Below are 19514 nucleotides of genomic sequence, written 5' to 3'. Positions count from 1 at the left end.
CTGGGCTCAGCGGGGCTTTCTGGTCCCTGGAGCCTCAGCTGTGGTCATATGTGGGCAGCTGAGCTGAGGGCAGGGACACATCCAAAGACTTGGGGTCCTGGAGGCTGCATGACCCAGACCAACTACATCAGCCTGCTCCATCCTGGAATTTGAAGAATTGGGAGATTCCAGCCAAGGGCTGTGGTGTGATACCGGGAGGCCCCAGCGGGCACCAGTTTCACAGAGGGTTCGGTGACAAGGGTTCGGTGACGAACCTTCCACGTGGGAGGTTCTGAGAGCACGTCCTGGAGCAAGCACTGACTTAGGATGTGAGCTGCCCTAGCCAAGTAGGAAATGGCTACCCACTCCAGTATTCCTGTGAGAATCCCATGGACAGAGGAGCCAGGCGGGCTACAGTCCATGGGGTCACAAAGGTCAGACACGACCGAGTGACTAACACACGCACGCACACTTCAGGACACACGCTCAGAGGCCCTTCTCTCCACCTCACCAACTGGTGTCACCCCACCTCTTTCCTGTGGAGATCAACAGAGAAAGGGAGAGGAAGGCAGGTTTCTCCCTGGTTCTTCAGAAAGTATGGAAGTGCTCAGGGAGAAACGGGGGTGAACAGTAGACAGATTATTCTCATACTAAAAGGAAGCCTGGCTGGGTATGTTTGCCTTTAATCAAATGATGAGATAGAGGGCTGCTTATCTTACCACTTACAAATGATTGGGGAAATATTTAAATTTTAAAGACTCGGGGATTGAGAATTTACTCCCATGCTGTTGGAATAATTTGACTATTTTGGCAATGTCTGCATGTAAGTACTTTGAGACACCCGTCCACCTGAGACTAATACATTCACTGTGGTATAACTAGCACTGGATCCATTAACTCAGAAATGCAACTCCAACCAGTTGGCTGATGGCAAGGATAGCCCATGGTTGGCACACTCCACACATTTGTGGAGGGAGGGAGTCCCCATGAGCTGAGATAGACAGCAATCATGAGCTTGGAACCATGAAAGAAAAGTCAAGGATTTTGAAGGCAGAGGGCACTGTCCCACAGGAGACAGAAGATGGCACTTGAACAGAGAACTCCTCTGCTTGGCTGAAACTGCTGAAGGTGGAATAAGGGGCTCAGATCCAAGCATCCACAAGGCGCCCAAATCTTCCCAGCCAGCACAATGGTCTTCTTTGGGTCTCTTGTTTGCTTTCCTTTGATTCTGCCCTTCAAAGGAAATAGGGTGTGTTGATGTTCTGGATAAAGAATGTGCCTTCTGGGTGATCTAATTCATCCTGCAGTAGAATGAAAAGGAAATGAAGGGGCAGGAAGAAGTAAGGCTCATGGAATATCTCAATAGAGTGAAAACCTGTGAGTTTGTTATATACTGCTCTGTGCACATAGACAGGTCCTGCTGCTATGCTGTGTCCCCCGTCTTTCACCCCCCTAAACCATGGACAGCAAAACATAACTGGTGTGAAGAATAAATGTTACATGGGATCTGGATGAGGGGTGAAACAAGAGGGCCTAATGTGCTTGACACAGAAAAGAACTAATACACACCCTACCTCATTTAATCCTCACACCAGCCCAAAGGTAATGGTATATAAGCAAATAAAAGCAAAACATACCAAAACAGGCTCACGAAGAAAAGTCACACCACTGGGAAGCATTAGGTTCAAGACTTGGGGACCTAGTTCAGTCTAATGCCAGAGTCCCTTCTCTCTCCACTGACTCCCAAAGCAACAAGCACTCTGAAAATTACAAAGAGCACTGGAAGTGCCCTGTCTATTGACCAGAGGCCACAGATGCTTACTCCTGAAAATCACCAGCTTAATAGAGGTCTCAGATCTTCAGAAGACGTAGTATAGATGAGATATGTTCAGCTAGCTACTTCTACTGGTCTACTAGGCTATACTTTTCCAGTTTAGTGAGGGACAGGGTGAGTCATGGGATTTTGTTTTTAAGAAGGTTAAATTTCCACAACTAAGTACCTGTGGTATGTCGGGATAAGGGAGATGTTTTGCCCAAGAAAGCCGGTTATTGGGGCCATGCAAGTTGATACATGCCTCTGAGTCCAGAAGTTTGAAGCAGACAGGTGCCCGAGAGGCAGGTATTAGATTCTGCCCATCCCCCCACCCACACCTTCCCACCCCCTACCTCCCCACCCCAACTCTGTTCTCATTTCATTTGACTTAATTTAGTCTTTAGTCAGCATCTGTGTTGATACAGAAATGCAGGCTCCCTGTAGCTTGAACGACAGTCAGCCATTCAACTTCTCTCTCCAAATGCCTGTGGTCTCTGCATTTGCTGAGTTGGTTACCTTCATCTAAATGTTTGGGTCTCCATATGTTTAATGAACACAGGTGTTAGGGTTACTTTAGAGTCAAACATTTGGATCATAAACCATTGAGGACATACACACAGTTGGTTTTTCACTCAGATATTTGACACTGTGTGAAGACTGCTTCCCAGGTGGTGCTAGCGGTAAAGAACTAGGAGATGTGAAAAACATGGGTTTGATCTCTGGGTCAGGAAGATCCCCTGGAGGAGGAAATGGCAACCCACTGCAGTATTCTTGCCATGGACAGAGGAGCCTGGCAGGCTATGATCCACAGGGTCACAAAGAGTGGGACATGACTGAAGCAACTTAGCTTGCACACAAAAAGACGTTTAAGCATATTCTGGTCTTCTTAAGACTGGAAGTGTAATAAAAGACCTGCTCCACTCAAAGTGCTAGAAATTTCCTCAACACGTTAAACATAGGATTACCATTAAAACCAGCAATTCCACAGCTAGGTATATACCCCAAAGAACTGAACACTGGAATTCAAGCAAATACTTGTACACAAATGTTCATAGCAGAACTGTTCACAGCCCAATGCTCACCAGCAAAGAAATGGATAAAGAAAATACGGTGTCTCCACACAATGGATAATGATTTGGCCTTGAAAAGGAATGACGTGCTGATACTTGCTACAACACAGATGAGGTTTGAACACATGCTAAGTGACAGAAGCCAGACACAGAAGGCCATATATTCTAGGATTCTGTTTGTATGAAATATCCAAAATAGGCAAATCTATAGAGACAGAAAGCCAGTCAGTGGTTGCCAGGGACTGGGAGTGCCGGAGAATGGGGAGTGACTGCTTAATGAGCACAGGGTGTCCTCTGGGGTTGGGGGAAATGTTCTAGGACTAAAGACAGGTGATGGCTGCCCAACACAGTGAATGTACTAAAAGGCACTAAACTGTACATATTAAAAAGGTTACTTCTGTGCTATGTATGTCTTGCCTCACTTTTTCTTCTAAGTGCTGGGAGCATAGAGTAGGCAACAAAGAATGAATGAATGGATGGAAGGCATGTGAGAAAACAGAACCATGAGAGAAGCCAGAGACCAAGATAGATGACAGCAACTCTGCTACAAGCTGTGTGATGGTGGGCAAGTCACCCACCCGCTCAGGGCCTCCCTCCTCTCCTCTGTGAGAAGGAAGAGGCTCGGAACAGCCAGTTCGGAGGACACACTGTGTCGATGTCAGTTATGGTTGCAAACACACTTGTTAATTTCATGGATGTACACATTCTTCTCTAAGGACCTTCTCCTAGATGCATTGGGGTTTTTTTTTTTAATATACCCTTCTAATCATTTTTTAATTAATTTTGTTTGTTTCTGGCTGTGCTGGGTCATCACTGCTGCATGCAGACTTTCTCTAGTTGCAGCCCCACCCCTACCCCACTACTCTCTAGGGCTTCAGTAGTTGTGGCTCATGAGTTTCACTGCCCCACAGCAAGTGGGATCGTCCTGGACCAGGGATCGAACACATGTCCCCTGCATTGGCAGGTGGATACTTAACTACTGGACCACGGGGGAAGTCCCATCCTGGTTTTTAAATCAGTTCACTCATTCAACCTTCACCAACTTCCAAGAGAAAACTCAGAGAAGCCAGAAGCCAGAAGCTGTGCTGATTAAAAAAAAAATTCTATGTTGAACATGGGGATATGAAATGCAGAGCAGGGCTTGCAATTAGTGAGTACAGGGAACAGATGACATCAATGCTTCTGGCCAAGGCTGTTAAAGAAATATACACTTTCACGTCACTGCCCTGCAAAGTTAAAACTACCCACTGTGTGTGATTCACTGTGACACTGTATATAATCCTGAGGCTGTCTACTCCAAGGGAAGATCTGATTTGTAGCCAGGGGAGCATCATGGCTGCGCACATTGGCCGTGATGAAGCCCGTGCCTCACCCCTGCTGGGTGCACCTAAGGTGAAAGCCATGCTCCCAAGGAGGCTGTGGGGCTGTCTTCTCCGTGACCACGGTCCAGATGGGAAGGGCTGCAGGCACTGGAGACCCTGCAGGACACAAGTGCAGACACATCCACAGGGCTGTGATCAGCAGGACATCCAGGACTGTGGTGTGACACCCTGCTCCACCTTCCAGAGAACAAAGCACCAGTCTCCCCTCTTCTGGGCCACCCATTAGGGAAGGGCCCCAACTCCCCTGAGCAGCGCTGGCACCAGCAAGCCGGCAGGGCAGGGCAGGCCACGGCTGGATGGGAGGCTCCCCTGGAAAGACAGACCTGCTCCAGGGTGTTACCCGCTCTTGGCTGCCAACAGCTGGCTAGCCCTGGGAGCTCTGTGCCCAGGGAAGAGAAATGCACAGACTCACTCATCTAGGTGTATTCCCCTGGACCAGTGGTCCCCAGCCTTTTACCACCAGGAACGGGTTTCATGGAAGGCAATTTTTCCATGGACCAGGGTGTGTGGGGAGGGGGACGGGGGGGTGACCTCCAGATGATTCAACTATACTACATTTATTGTGCACTTTATTATTATTACATCAGCTCCACATCAGATCAACAGGCATTAGATCCCAGAGGTTGGGGACCCCTGCCCTAGAACCCGTGCCTTCTGATGCTGCCTACACAGGCTTTGCCTTGACCAAAGAACTCTCCTATAAGGCAGAAACCCAAGCACGGTCACCTGGGGTTCACTCTGCATTCAGTCTTCTCAATATGACAACTCTTAAACTGGCAAAAATGATCTGTATGTGTCTGCTTCACAATCAAACACTTATCAGTATGAACTGTGTTAGCATACTTCTGCTTAGTGCAGCAAGAGGTTCATAATAAACAGAAGGCCAGTTCTCTACCTTAGGGACTTTAATTTGTTCACTCACTGATTCACTCCATTTTTGAGCCATCTATCAAGTGCCAGGCACTGATGCCATCTTCAAAGTCAATGGAGAGGAAAACTGCTCACACCTAAAACAGCTAGAGAATAATCCCAGGCAGACATAGAAAGTGAGAATGTTAGTCGCTCAGTTGTGTCCAACTCTTTTCAACCCCATGGACAGTAGCCTGCCAGACTCCTCTGTCCATGAAATTCTCCAGGCAAGGATACTGGAGTGGGTAGCCATTCCCTTCTCCAGGGGATCTTCCCAACCCAGGGATTGGAGGCAAATCATGACAACTGCTGACACTCACTATAAGTTTAGCCATTCAAGTTTATCCTTATATGAAAGTGAAAGTGAAGTCTCTCAGTCATGTCCAACTCTTTGGGATCCCATGGACTGTAGCCTACCAGGCTCCTCCATCCATCCATGGGATTTTCCAGGCAAGAGTACTGGAATGGGTTGCCATTTCCTTCTCCAGGGGGATCTTCCTGACCCAGAGATCGAACCCGGGTCTCCCACATTGTAGGTAGACGCTTTTACCGTCTGAGCCACCAGGGAATCCTTATATATGCATCCTTATATATTCAAGTTTATCCTTATATATGCATCTACTTTCAAGCTAGAAAGAGCCCAAGTCACCACTGGGTCCAATGGCATGGTGCCCTACCCAGGGACTGACAATTACAGGATGTCCTGGACAGCTTATTAAACATACAGATTCCTCATGCCCATCAGGACTGCAAGGATGTGGAGAAGCTGGGACTCTAAGGCACTATTGGTGGGAACGTAAAACAGTGCAGCTGCAGGAGAAAATAGTTTGATGGTTCTTCAAAAATTTAAAATTACCATGTGATCCAGCAATTTCACTTCTGTGTATGTCCAAAAAAACTGAAAGTAGGGTCTCAGAGAGATGTATGTACACCCAAGTTCACAGCAGCTCTATTTACAACAGTCAAAAGGTAGAGGACTTCCTTGGTCACACAGTGGATGGGAATCTGCCTGCCAAAGCAGGGGACACGGGTTTGATCCCTGGTCTGGGAAGATTCCATGTGATGAGGGGCAGCTAAACCAGTGCATTGGCTTACCTTGGACACCTACTGCCCAATGTCCAGAGCCCTCAAGCTGCAACTACTGAGCCCATGTGCCAAAACTACTGGAGCCTGTGTGCTGAGAGCCCAAGCTTTACAACAAGAGAAGACGCCACAATAAGAAGTCTGAACACCACAATTAGAGAGTAGCTTCTGCTCGCCACAACTCGAGAAAGCCCATGCAAACCCAGTGCGACAAAAATCCAGCACAGCCAAAACTAAATAAAAGGTAGAAGCAACCCCAATCCCCACCAACAGATGAAGGAATAAACAAAATGTGGTCTATACATAGAGCAGAATGTTATTCATCCTGAAAGAGGAAGGAAATTCTGACACCTGCTTCATGATAAACCTTGAAGACCTTATGCTAAGTGAAATAGGCCCAGCATAGACAGACAAGTGCTGTATGATTCCAGCTATTATGAGAGTAGTCAGAGTCACAGACACAGGTGGTTGCCAGGCACTGGGGGAGGACCGAATGAGGAGCTGTTGTTTAATAGATACAGAGTTTCAGTTTTCCAAGATGAAAAAGTTCTGGGGATTGGTTGCACAACAATATGAATATACTTACCATGACTGCACTGTATTAGTAAAAATAGTCCATATGGTAAACTGTGTGTCATGCATTTTACCCCAGTCTTTAAAAACACAGGTTCCTGGGCCCTGGGCCCAAAGATTCAGACTCGGCCATCTGGAGAAGGACTCTGGAATCTGTGTTTCTAAGGCTTCCTGGGACTTGCTGACTTATGGCCAGTTTGGATACCTCCAGTCCAAGTTCTTATTTTAGAGATGAAGAAACTGAAGTCCAGGGAAGTAAAGTCACTTTGCCAAAGGTCACTCAGCTCCCTGGTGATGCCTTAGGACAAGCCTAGACTGGCGCTTCCTAACCCTGGCTGGAGATCTGAGTCACTCACCAGGCCCCAACCCAGACCCACCAAATGAGGATTTCTGGGGGAAGCGGCCTGAGGAGCCAGAACCTGTAAACACTCCATGAGCTCTTAAAATTTTGATGTATGCCAGAATTGAAGATGCCTGACCCAGTCTTCTGGTTCTTTTTCACTCTCACAGGCTGGACACCAGACATTGGCTGGAAAGTGGGGACCACGTGTCTGCTGTTTGAGATGGCTGCTACCAGCAGAACTTCCAGCCAAAGTTGGTGGTTTAGCAATGGAAGTTTCTCTCTATTGCATGTTTTGCATGTTTCAGGGTCTAGTACATTGACTCTCTCTTCTCAGTGCGAAGGAGAACACAGCCCCCTGGAAAAAACACGTTGCAGAAAGGGCAAAGTGTAACCACGATGCTCCACTTTACTAGTCAGGGATGCAAAAGAAAGTCACGTTTCTTATTAAGTCTCCAAGCCCCCAACTGCCAAATTAGTAAGAAATCAAGACCCACTTCCAGAACTTCCTTCCAAAAACCACTCCAAAAAATGCCAGGCTTGCTTATGCAAACCAAAGGGTAGCCCTGCCTACACTCAGCGTGAGCAACAAGACATACTGCCTTCCTTCTTCAAGCAGGTCCAGTTCCAAAGGGCCATGAGTCTAAAGTGAAGAAGCCACCTCTGCATTCACTTCCTCCAATAGTACTGTGACTCAACCACACAGAGTTTTAACACCGCTTGTGGATAATATGTGTCCTTTGGAGCAGTCTTCTACAGAAGAAGTCAAGGTGGTCGTCATCAAAAAGATAAGAGATAATAAGTGTTGGGGAGCCTGTGAAGAAAAGAGAACGCTGTGCACCTCTGGTGGGAAAGTTAATGGTGTAGCCACCATGGAAAACAGTATGGAGGTTCCTCAGGAAAATTAAACACAGAACTACCATACAATCCAACAGTCTCGTTTCTGGGTATACATCCAAAGGAAGTGAAAACAGGATCTCAAAGAGGTATCTGTACTCCCCTGTTCACTGCAGCATTATGTACAATAATCAATACATGGACACAACCCAAATGTCCATCAACAGATGAACAGACAAAGAAGATGTGGTGTACACATACACACGGAATAGTATTTAGCACGGAAACAAAGAAATCCTGCTGCTTGCTACAACTTGGATGAAACTTGAAGGCATTACGCTAAATGAAATAAGTCTGGCAGAGAAAGACAAATGTTATATGATCTTCTTTACATGTGGGATCTAAAAATGCTGAATTCAGAGAAACAGAGAATGGAATGGTGGTTACCAGGGGCTGGGCGTGAGGAAAACAGGGAGGTATTGGTCAAAAAGCACAAACTTCCAGCTATAAAAGTAACAAATTCTGGGGATCTAATACCCAGCATAGTGATTATAATTAATGATACTACCGCACACATCGGATGTTGCTGAGAGAGTAGATTTAAATGTCTCATCACTAAAAAGAAATACTAATTTTGTGGGACAGAAGTATTAGGTAATACTAACATGGCAATGTTAGTATGATTTTGCAATATTTAAATGTATCAAAAGAATATGTTGTGCACTTCTTTTTTTAACTTTGAAAGGAACAAGATTTATTATTTATAGGTCCTGGAAATTACACAGGACACCTGGGGGCCACACAGCAAGGTTCCAGGTAGAGAGAAGGAGTCATTGCACACATTAAACTTACACGATGTTATGTCAATTACATCTTAATAAAGCTAGAAAATAAATACATAGGCCAATATTACCTACACCAAACACCTGTTGAGACAGGTAACCTACTCCCCCACCCCCACCCCCCATGATCTCTGCAAGTATCCTAAGAAAATCCTTAGCATCTGTGATCTTCAGGCCAGTGTGTCTGCAGTAAGCCCCTCAAATTCATTCTGTGATGTGGAGCAGATTTGAGCAAGCCTTAAACCTACGGGCCACGTGTGGCTTGCGATGGTTCAGCAGCAGCGTTTTTACCACCTATTGGCTTTAAGGTCCTAAACAAACTCCTAGCTCTCATCTGAACCAACGTTAAGCCAAGACTTCTGACAATGGTACTCCTCCTCTCGTCACAGCAGTAAGTGTCTTTGATTCCATCAGTCACTCTTCTTGATCTCCTTTGACTTGACAAATACCTCATGTGTTGCTTGATCTACGCTTTGTCCTTCTAACCATCCCTACTGTCTAGAAATAATTCACTATACATACACAAAACACACTAAACAGAAGAACGGAATGGCTGCTATGCAAAGACCCCGTCTGATCACCTCTCCTGCTACTTGTTGGGGGCAGGCAGAGCGGGGGCACTTCAGCTCTGAAGCGGGGTTCTGCAGGTTGGAGGTTTGTTGGGAGGTGGAGAAGCATCTATGCTCTTCTCAGTCCCCCAATATCCTCATTCTCCACCCTTGATGCCTCTGCTCATAAAACATGATATTACCTCCAATACAATGGGCCTGGTGCCCAGAAGAAGCCCATTCACCCCAGGAGTCACCAGGGCGATACTGTGAAGACTGCAATCCACAGGAAGAAAGACAGCCCTAGGCACAGCACTCCCTGCAGATGAGTACTATGGAGGGGTCCCCCAGCCCCAAGCACCACACCCAGCATCCCATGGAAGGAGCGTAGGAACCTGGACTTCAAATGTTACAGGTTCAATAACCCACTCTTCCCATCTGTGTGTGTAGGAAGATACACACCCATGCACGCACAGTTGTTTCTTTCCCCAAAGTCACATTCACGGCTCCATGAGAGTTAAATCTAGAAGAGTTCCTAAAAGGGCCAAATACTGTAGCCTCTCTGAGTCCTAGGCTAGACTCCCTAACCCTCTGTGAGCCTCCTCTCAGAGATGTCTATTATTCTTTCTTGCCATCTAACCTGCTGGGCAACTCAGTTTATAACTTATAACAACATTGAATTTCCTAAAGAGGGGATTAGCGTCTCAAACCAGTCCCTCCCTAGTAGACACCTGTGCTCCATATGTAAATATGCCCAGGGGTTCACTGGTGGCTCAGCGGTTAAGAATCTGCCTGGCAATGCAGGAGACGCGGGTTTGATTTCTGATCCGGGAAGATCCCACATGTCATGGAGCAACTAGGCCCGTGCACCACCCCTATTGAGTCTGTTTTCTAGAGCCTGGGAGCTACTGCAAAAAGAAGCCCTCACACTGTAAGTAGAGAGTATCCCCTGCTCACCAAAACTAGAGAAAAAGCCCATGCAGCAAGAAAGACCCAAAGCAGCCAAAAACAAAATAAATAAATAAAATTTAAATATATATATATACCCAAACTCTCTCCATTACAATGACCTTACTCTGCACAGGTATTACTGAAGAACCATTCCATTAACTTTCCTAGCACAAGACAAAAGAAAGCAATTAGAGATATAAAAACAATTGGAAAGGAAGAGGTAAACATCACCATTTACAAATTCTATGATGATACACCAGACAACCCCCCAAAAACTGACAGAAAAACTATCTCAAAACCATAAGAATATTTAGCAACATAGCAGGCTCCAGAACTAGTAAACAATAAACCTCTGAAGATAAAATGGGGAAAACAGGCACCGTTTACAACAGAAACTAGAAATAAAAAAGATAAAATTAACCAAAAATCTCAAGACCTATAGGAAAACAAACCTGAAAACATAAGGAAAACAGTTCTGAAAGGAAACAAAAGAGGATCTGAACAAGAGAAAGGAATACTGTGTTGTGATATGTCAATATTCTGTAAAGGAATTCATAAACTTAATATATCAACATAAATGCCAATAAACTTTTTCTTCTGGAGCAAGACAAGATGATTCTAATGTTCTCAGAGAAAATTCTGGAAAAGGTAATGAGTAGTATTTATATTAGTATTATTAATTATCACAGTAGTATTATTAAACCTCAAAATTTTAATCTAGTAGTACTAGTGTATAAATAAGCAGACAGACTAATGAAACAGTAGAAAATCTAGAAATAGTCTGGAGAATATCCAGAAATAGTCTTCCCTCCAATGAATGAATTTGGTATATAAGAACATTGGAAAATCTGTGGGGAAAACACAGACTTTTCGATAAAAGGTGTTATTACAACCAGGTAGGCCATCTGGAAACAACTTGTAAACCATACCTTCTGCCATAAACCAAGAAAATTTTTAAGTGGGTCAAGATTTAAATGTGATGACAAAAAACCCCATCAGAAAACATGAGAGAAATCTTTCATAACCTTAGAATGGTTAAAGCATTTCTAAAATGATTCAAAATCCAGATGAGAAAGAAAAGGTTAAAATTGTTTACCTCATAAAAATTGAAACTTCTGCCTGGATAAAAACAAACAGCCAAATGAACCATTATAAAAACAAAGACCAGTGACAAATAGAAGGATATTTTCAGTTCACATTCCATAGATACAAAAGGCTCTTACAAAATAACAGGTAAAAAGATCAACGACCCAAAGTTACATGGGTGAAGGCTAGCCAGTAGAAAGGAAATACAAATGCTCTACCTCACTCATAATAAAAGATGTAAATTAAAGATCCTGAAATACCATTTTCTTAAATAACAAATGGACAAGAATCCTAATGTTTAATAAGGCAGAAGCCTGTAGAGGAAGCTGGTCCTCTCATTCATGGCTGCTAGGGGTGTAAATTGATCCAATCTGTTTGGAAGTAATTTGGCAATATTTCTTAAATCACAAAGGTATGTTCTCTTTGACCTAACAATTCTACTTTCAGGGGTTTATCCCACCATCATTCTTTAACATATGCAAAATGAACCTGTGTACAAAGTTATTGACTGAAAAGTTGTATGCAACAGCAAAGATTAAAATCAACTTAGATTAGAATCAACTTTAATCAACATCTAAGTTGATTAAATAAGTTAAATGCTGGAAACGTGGGTTCGATCCCTCAGTTGGGAGGATCCCCTGGAGCAGGAAATGGCAACCCACTCCAGTATTTTCGCCTGGGAAATCCCACGGACAGAGGAGCCTGGTGAGCTACCGTCCAAGGGGCCACAAAGAGTCGTACATGACTGAGCAACTTAGCATACTTACAGGAACTAAAAATACACACATTCACGGTTAAAGTAATTATGAACAATAAGATACAAGAAGGCCACAAACCACTTGCCACTTCAGAGATGCTGCGAGCAAAAGCAGGGACGTGATCTCTGCACACAGCACCACCATGAGGGTGAACAGACCACCTAAGCCAGCCCTCTCGCCTGACCCACCAACCTGCCGCTACCTTCACCCCATTAACCTGCCCTCCTCGGAGGGCGAGCAAGGGCGCCTATTACTTGTTTTCAGCCCCTCATGCTACAACACAAGTCCCAGTAAAGCCTTACCTGAATTTCTCATCTTGCCTCTTATCAGTTTCTACTGACGAAAGAGTCTAAGGACCCAAGTCAGTAAGACAGCCACTAAATGGAATATTATACAACTCCAAAATGGAATGGGAAAACTCTTAAGAACTGCAATGGAAAAGTCTCCTAGAGAAGACATTAAAAGGAAAAATTAAGGTACAGAGTGTAGGGAACACTGTTAGTTGTTTTTAAAAAGTTGGGAGAGGAAAGCCTGTATATTCGTATTTGTTTGCACCTGCTTTAATAATACACCTCAAAGAATGTTTGTACCTAGTTTAATAATACCTCTTAAAAATACTATGGGACAGCTGCTGGAGGAAGAGAAACTGGCAGGACAAGGGAGAGAATGGGGAAGGAGCCATTTTACCCTATCTATTTATAGTTTCCATTTTTGAACTATGCAAATGTATCACCTGTTTTTGAAAAAACGGTAATTTTTTAAAGAACATGCTGAACAAGGGGGATTAAATGGTATTTCCTTTGATTAACACAGGTCGTTAAAGCCACTCTCATGAAGCTTCCTGCCATAAACATCCATTAGACTCCTCTCTGCATATTGCATAGGGGGCCACTGTGCAATTCCACTCCCAACCCATGGGTTTCAGTCCCCAAAGTGGGGACATTGAACGGTCAGCCAGACCCCAACTGTCCCTGAATTGCTGAAAAAAAAGAATGCAAAAATAGTTAACTTGGCCCAAGAAAGTCTTTCTTTGTTCAAGCTTATTTCCCAAACCATACAGTAAATGTTTAATGCTGCTGCTGCTGCTTAGTCGCTCAGTCATGTCTGACTCTCTGCGACCCCATGGACTGTAGCCTGCCAGGCTCCTCTGTCCACGGGGATTCTTCAGGCCAGAATACTGGGGTGGGTTGCCATTTCCTTCTCCAGGGACCTTCCTGACCCAGTAAATGTTTAATGAGTTTATGTAAACTCAATATTCATTATGGAGATACAACTAAATAATCTGCGATTATATTTTAAGGTAAAAATTGCTTTTAGAGGCAGAATACAAAAGAATATGGAGAAGGCAATGGCACCCCACTCCAGTACTCTTGCCTGGAAAATCCCATGGCTGGCGGAGCCTGGTAGGCTGCAGTCTATGGGGTCGCTAAGAGTCGGACACAAATGAGCAACTTCACTTTCACTTTTCACTTTCATGCATTGGAGAAGGAAATGGCAACCCACTCCAGTGTTCTTGCCTGGAGAATCCCAGGGACGGGGGAGCCTGGTGGGCTGCCATCTATGGGGTCGCGCAGAGTCGGACACGACTGAAGCGACTTAGCAGCAGCGCAAAAGAATATACAGCCTAAATGCATCTGACATCACCCACTGGTTCACCATAATTGTTCTTTTATACATGATGGTGTGTGCTAAGTCACTTCAGTCATGTCCGACTCTTTGTGATCCTATGGACTGTAGCCTTTCCAGGCTCCTCGGTCCATGGGATTCTCCAGGCAAAGATATGAGAGTGGGTTGCCATTTCCTCCTGCAGGGGGTCTTACCGACCCAGGGATCAAACCCATGTCTCTTATGTCTCTTGCACTGGCAGGCAGGTTCTTTTCTACATGTACCACCTGGAAAGCCACACATGAGGTGGTTGACAGTTCTCTCAGAAGCAACATGTCAGGCTCTGCTACTTGCCCACTTACTGTATGATGTGTTAAGCTCAGTTCTTATCTCAGAGATATCACGGGCATAGACAGATTTTTAAATTACTTTCTTTCCATTAGAACTGTGGCTATTTAAGCAACACTATCACTCTCTGAGTTAAAATGAAGAAGTGGGGGCCCTTCCTGCCTACCCACTGTTGACGTATCTATTCCTTTGATTTGTGTGCAAAGCAAGAATGTGTTTGGAAAGGAGACTTTGCTCTTTTTCTGGGTGGCTAAGCTCCTGAATACTGCCTATATTCTCAGCCAGACTGGAAGCTGTGCCTTATTTATCTGAATGCTCAAAGACTAAGACGTATCAACTGGCACACAGGAGGTACTCAGCAAAGATTTGGTAAATGAATGATGAGGTCAGAGAAAGGAAATTGAGCTACCAATGGTTAGGAGACAGCAGAGTCCAAGCCTTTCTTCTACTATCAGTTAGCAAATACAGGAGGGTTATTTAGGAAGCCTGAGAATTCTCCAGGGACATGGGCAATCCATGCAATTCAGTCTCTGTTGGCACATCTTTAGGTGGATCACTAACTTTCCATGGACAGTGGACATAACCAGTAGGTGAACAATGGCACCAGCATGTTTCCCCATAGAGTCAGAGAAGATGTACCCAGCATGGGTGAAAGAGCTCAGAAGACTGGGAATGAAGATGCTACTAATAGCAAAGATCCCAATGGGAAGCTGAGTCTCAAAGAAAGGAAGTTCAAGGCCTGGATTATTGGAGAATGGGGGGGAAGAAAGGACAGAGGCAAATGGCAGAGTGGGTAGGACAGTCACAGCGGTGGACATGCACCTCTATTTCCCTACCACCTTCCTTCTCTTTCCCCTGCTCCACCCTTGAAAAGCTGGACTCTGAGCTAGAGGGGGATCCTAATGTTGAGAAATAAAGTCCACACAACAGGTAAAGCAAGAGCCATCCAAGGAAAATTGGGTGGAGGTGGCAATAGGGAGTTCTTAAGTAAGGAGATGACAAAAGTGATGGTTTGATAAAATCAGTTTGACCAGACATGCGAGATTTACTGGGGGACTGCCAGACTGATCAAGCGGGATCCATGAATCGCTGGTAGAATGCTGAGAGCTGGAGTGAGAGCCAAGGCAAATGTTCCATTTCTAAGGAAGACAATAGCTGCTGCCTGGAGGATCAGGTGTGAAGTGCAGGGAGATTATCACAGAAGATTCTGCGACATCTGAAAAACAGACAATGAATTCCCCTAGTAGGAATCAGGTAACTGGGTAAAGAAGCTAGGATTCAGGGTGTGAAGATGATCAATGAGGTTAACAAATGAGGTGAGTACGATTGTGGGGAAGAGCCCATTGAGGGGATGGCAGAATGATCTTACTAAATACCCTCATGCGGATCTTCAGCTGGAGGGAGGTACCCATCCTGTCTTCACGGTCTGTGCTACTGGACTTCCCCACATCAGTACATGTTCTCATATTTCAACTCAGTGACAACTTCTATATTCTATGATAAGTCCATTGTCTGTAAGCTCGGGAAAGGCATAAAGGCTGTCATTTGGGAGGTCGCTCTTCTTGAAATCAGGGTCATCGAGTTCAGTGAACTTGAGACTTAGAAGAGCTGCTTTCAGGTGACTCTGCCCGCCAATCTGCCCAGGGGTCCATTCTCCCTGGTAGCTCTCCCATAATAACGCGTGTGTTTGCCTGTCTCAGTTCTGGTACACCACCGACAGGACCCCGGCCTTTGACTGAATTGGTTTTGAATCAGGTGCTCAGACTTGGTAGAACTCACGAATCTTTCCTTACTGAATGTTTCATTGAAGATAAGTGTTTTCGAGTTGCCTTCCTTGGAAGGAAAAGGCCGCTCAGAATAAAAACACACCACAAATCATCTTGGTCCAGAAATACGCTCCCCTCCCCTAATGAAGTCGACTTGCAGAGGGAGTCCCTGGAAAGCGCAGGGCCCGGGGTGGGAGTGGGTGAGGCGGAAGCTATTTTTAGGCCCTGATGTCTCCTCCTGACAGACATTAGCATCAGTGGGCGAAGGAGGGCCGGCCCCTTGGACTGCGTCCCTCAGCCCACATCCCAGGAGCTGCTGGCTGACGAAGGTTCTTTTCTGCAAGGAAAAACGTACTGTCCAGATGAATAGTGGGTCTGTCTGAGGACTTGCTGGAAGGTGTTGGTGTATTTCAAAAGCAATCCTGGCTCGGGGACTAAAGAGCTTCATTTCCAGGCCAGCCTGGGTCTCCTCCCCTCACGCCCTCCTGTCCCCCCTCCTTCCCGGCCCTCCTTTGCCTTCTCTTGTCACCTGTCCTCCTTTCTTCCTCATCCCACCAGACAGCTGCCTTGGCAAGGAGGGAAGGGGTGGCGGCAGGGGGGCGGTGGGAAGAATGCATTAGCCCCTCACCAGGAGGCGGGAGCAGCTGGGCCCACAGTTTTCAGGATCCCTGCCCAGACATGTGGCCAGAAACCGGGTCTTTCAGGACAGGAAGGACTGGGTTTGCTGCCTTTCACCCTGCTTGAACCCAGCATGTCCTGGTGCACCTCTCAGATCATGTCCTAGTTTTTGAAATAAAAGGTATGTTGGTATGATGTAGATACAAGGTTAAAAAAAAAAAAAAAAAAAAAAACAACCCTGGAATCAGGGGAATTGATTTGAACAAGACTAAATTCATGTCAAGCCATCGAATTTGAGTTTTCCGAGTCCACCCTTCCTTGCCTCATATAGGGCCTCGCCCAACCGCAGAGCCCAGCAGTGAGCTGAGAATGGAGATGGAGGCCCTCAAATGTCCCCCCCTGTCGGGAGGGCAGAGTTGGGATAGTCAGGAGTTCTTTGTGATGCGGGCAGTCCTGAGGACACCTGAGCTCCTGACTCAGGGCTCCCTCATCACTCAGAAAAGCAGGTAAGGGTCCTCTTGTCAAAAATGGTATGCAGCCGGGAGCCTAGCCTAACCTATAGAAGGCTCGTCTGCAAAATATCTCAGCATATATGTATGCCTGAATGAGACCTGGTTTGGTTTTTACAAGTCTGCAAACATTATGGAGTTATGTGTTCATTCGTGAATGGTTCCTTTCACTCAATATTGTTGCTGAGGGTTTTTACCCCCCAAGTTAATGCATGAGCTGTTGTGTGTTCATTTTTTGGTATATATAGCACAGTTTATGCATTCATTTTCTCCTGGGTGGATATTGATGTTGTTTCTAGTTTTTTTCTTTTGTTTTTAGCAACAGTTCTGCTACAAAGATTCTTGTGCTCCTCTCCTCGAGTTCATATGGAGGAATTTCTCTAAGGGGTACACAGTGGAATTTCTGCACCATGCAGCATCTTTAGCTTTTCTAGATACAGTACTTTTTCCCCAAAGTACTGATTTACACATCCACCAGTAGGGCTTTGCTCTCATCCATAGTATTGTCTGAATTATTCATTTCTGCTGGTTTGGTGGCATAAAATCATCTTCTTGTTTTAATTTGCAGTCCATGTTTAATCATGAAATTAAGCATTTTTAAAAAATATGTTGTTATCTGTGTTTCCTTTCCTATAATGTTCCTGCTCTCATATCTTCTGTATTTGTATAGTGTAGTTTACCTGTTTCTTAGTGATTTTTGTAAGTTTTTTATATTATGTATTCTGGATAATAATCTCTTTGTTTATGTGTGTGACAAATACTTTCTCCCTGTTTGGAGCTTTTATTTTCACTCTTTTTATAGTCTTATAGCAGTTCTTGGGCTTCCAGGTGGTGCCAGTGGTAAAGAACCTGCCTGCCAATGCAGCAGACGCAAGAGACCTGGGTTCAGTCCCGGGGTCGGGAAGATCCCCTGAAGGAGGGCACGGCAACCCACTGCAAAAATCCCATGGACAGAGGAGCCTGGCTGGCTACAGTCCATGGGGTTGCAAAAAGTCAGACACGACTGAGCACTTGTCAGCAGCAGCAGCATAGCCGTTCTTAAGGTGGTAGAATTTCCAATCTCTTTCTTGCTGCTTTGCACTTTTATGTAACATTTAAGAACTCCTCCCCCCTACCCTGATGTTCTATGTTTTAAAGATTAAAGATGTTCTATGTTTTTTCTAAAAGAGCTTAAAATTTTGCCTTATACCTTTGAGCCCTTAATCACTCTAAAATGATTTTTGTACATGGAATGATATAGAGTTCCAATATCATTTACTTTCCACATGGATAACTACTGAAGGAAATGGCAACCCACTCCAGTATTCTTGCTTAGGAAATCCCATGAACAGAGGAGCCTGGCGGGCTACAGTTCATGGGGCCGCAAGAGTCAGACATGACTTAGCAACTAAACAACAGCAACGAAATTATTGAATGGTGTTAACACTTCCCCACTTTTCTGTAATGCCCCTTTTGCCAGTTATCGAATTTCCAAAATTGCTTAGGTCTGTGTCTGGGCTGTTTTGTTCCAGGGGTCTTTCTGTCTCTCCCTGAACTACACCTCACTGTCTTCATTATTATTTTATAATGAAGCTTGACACCTAAGAAGACAAATCCCTCCAATCTGTTCTTTTCCCTTCTAGACAGCGTTGGATAGTCTCAGACTTTTGCCCTGCCACATAAAAATCAGCCAGCTTGCCAACTTCCATGAAAAACTATGCTGGTATTTTTATTGGAAATGCTTTAAATCTCAAGTTCAAATTTGGAAAAATGGACGCACTTTCCTTACATTTTTATTGCTATTATAAATGATAGCTTTATCAAATTAAAATTTCCAAATGTTAACTGGTGTATAAAAATGCAATTGCTTTGTTTACATTGTGTTTATAATTGGCAACCTTGCCAAATTTTTATTATTCTAACAAACTGTCTATGAATCTATGCAAACAATCACATCATCTGTGAATAATGACAGTGTGGTTTCTTCCTTTCTAATCTTTTTACCTTATAAATCTGTTTTTTTCCCCTACTGTACTGGCTAGGAAGTGGTAAACGCAGAGATTCTTGTCTCGTTCCTGCTTGCTAAATGATCTGCTTTTTCAATTTCATCATTAAGTATGGTATTTGCTGTAAGGTTGTTGTTTTTTTTTTCTTTGTACATTGATGTTCTTTATCCAGTTCAAAAAATTCTGTTCTATTCCTGATATGTTGACTCTTTATCATAAGTTGATGTTGGATTATATCAAACAATTTTCTGCTTCTACTGAGAGAATTTTTGTGAATATCCATGTGAACTTTTTCACTGGATCTGTGAACAAGGTAAGTTATATCAGTCTATTTCAAATGTTGAACCAGTCTTGGATTTCTGGGTTAAGCCTTTATTCCAATTTAGTTATGAATTGTTGTTGCCTTATATATTATTCATTCAGCTTGCTAATATTTTATGTAGGATATTTTTATCTGTGTTCACTGAGTAAAATCAGCCTACAGTTTTCCTTTCTTGTATTGTCCTCATCTG

The 19514-nt window shown here is 44.3% G+C and overlaps 1 protein-coding gene across 5 annotated transcripts in view; it reads right to left on the bottom strand.

Annotated features, from left to right (window-relative positions):
• LOC145523192 (uncharacterized) overlaps positions 1 to 19514 on the bottom strand; it is a 70655-nt gene that overhangs the window by 21280 nt on the left and 29861 nt on the right. Inside the window, exon 1 of one of the 5 annotated variants that reach the window (XM_081533020.1) lies at positions 12474 to 12509. The exons of the other annotated variants lie outside the window; for them this stretch is intronic. The gene's annotated coding sequence lies outside the window, so the exon portion shown is untranslated. Of the gene's footprint in view, positions 1 to 12473; positions 12510 to 19514 lie in introns of those variants that run through there. 5 annotated transcript variants of the gene reach the window in all.

Source organism: Giraffa tippelskirchi, chromosome 10 (genome assembly GCF_054371585.1).
Source record: "Giraffa tippelskirchi isolate mGirTip1 chromosome 10, T2T-mGirTip1v1.2.pri, whole genome shotgun sequence".
Classification (NCBI taxonomy): domain Eukaryota; kingdom Metazoa; phylum Chordata; class Mammalia; order Artiodactyla; family Giraffidae; genus Giraffa; species Giraffa tippelskirchi.
This window is presented reverse-complemented; position numbering and strand designations above follow the sequence as displayed.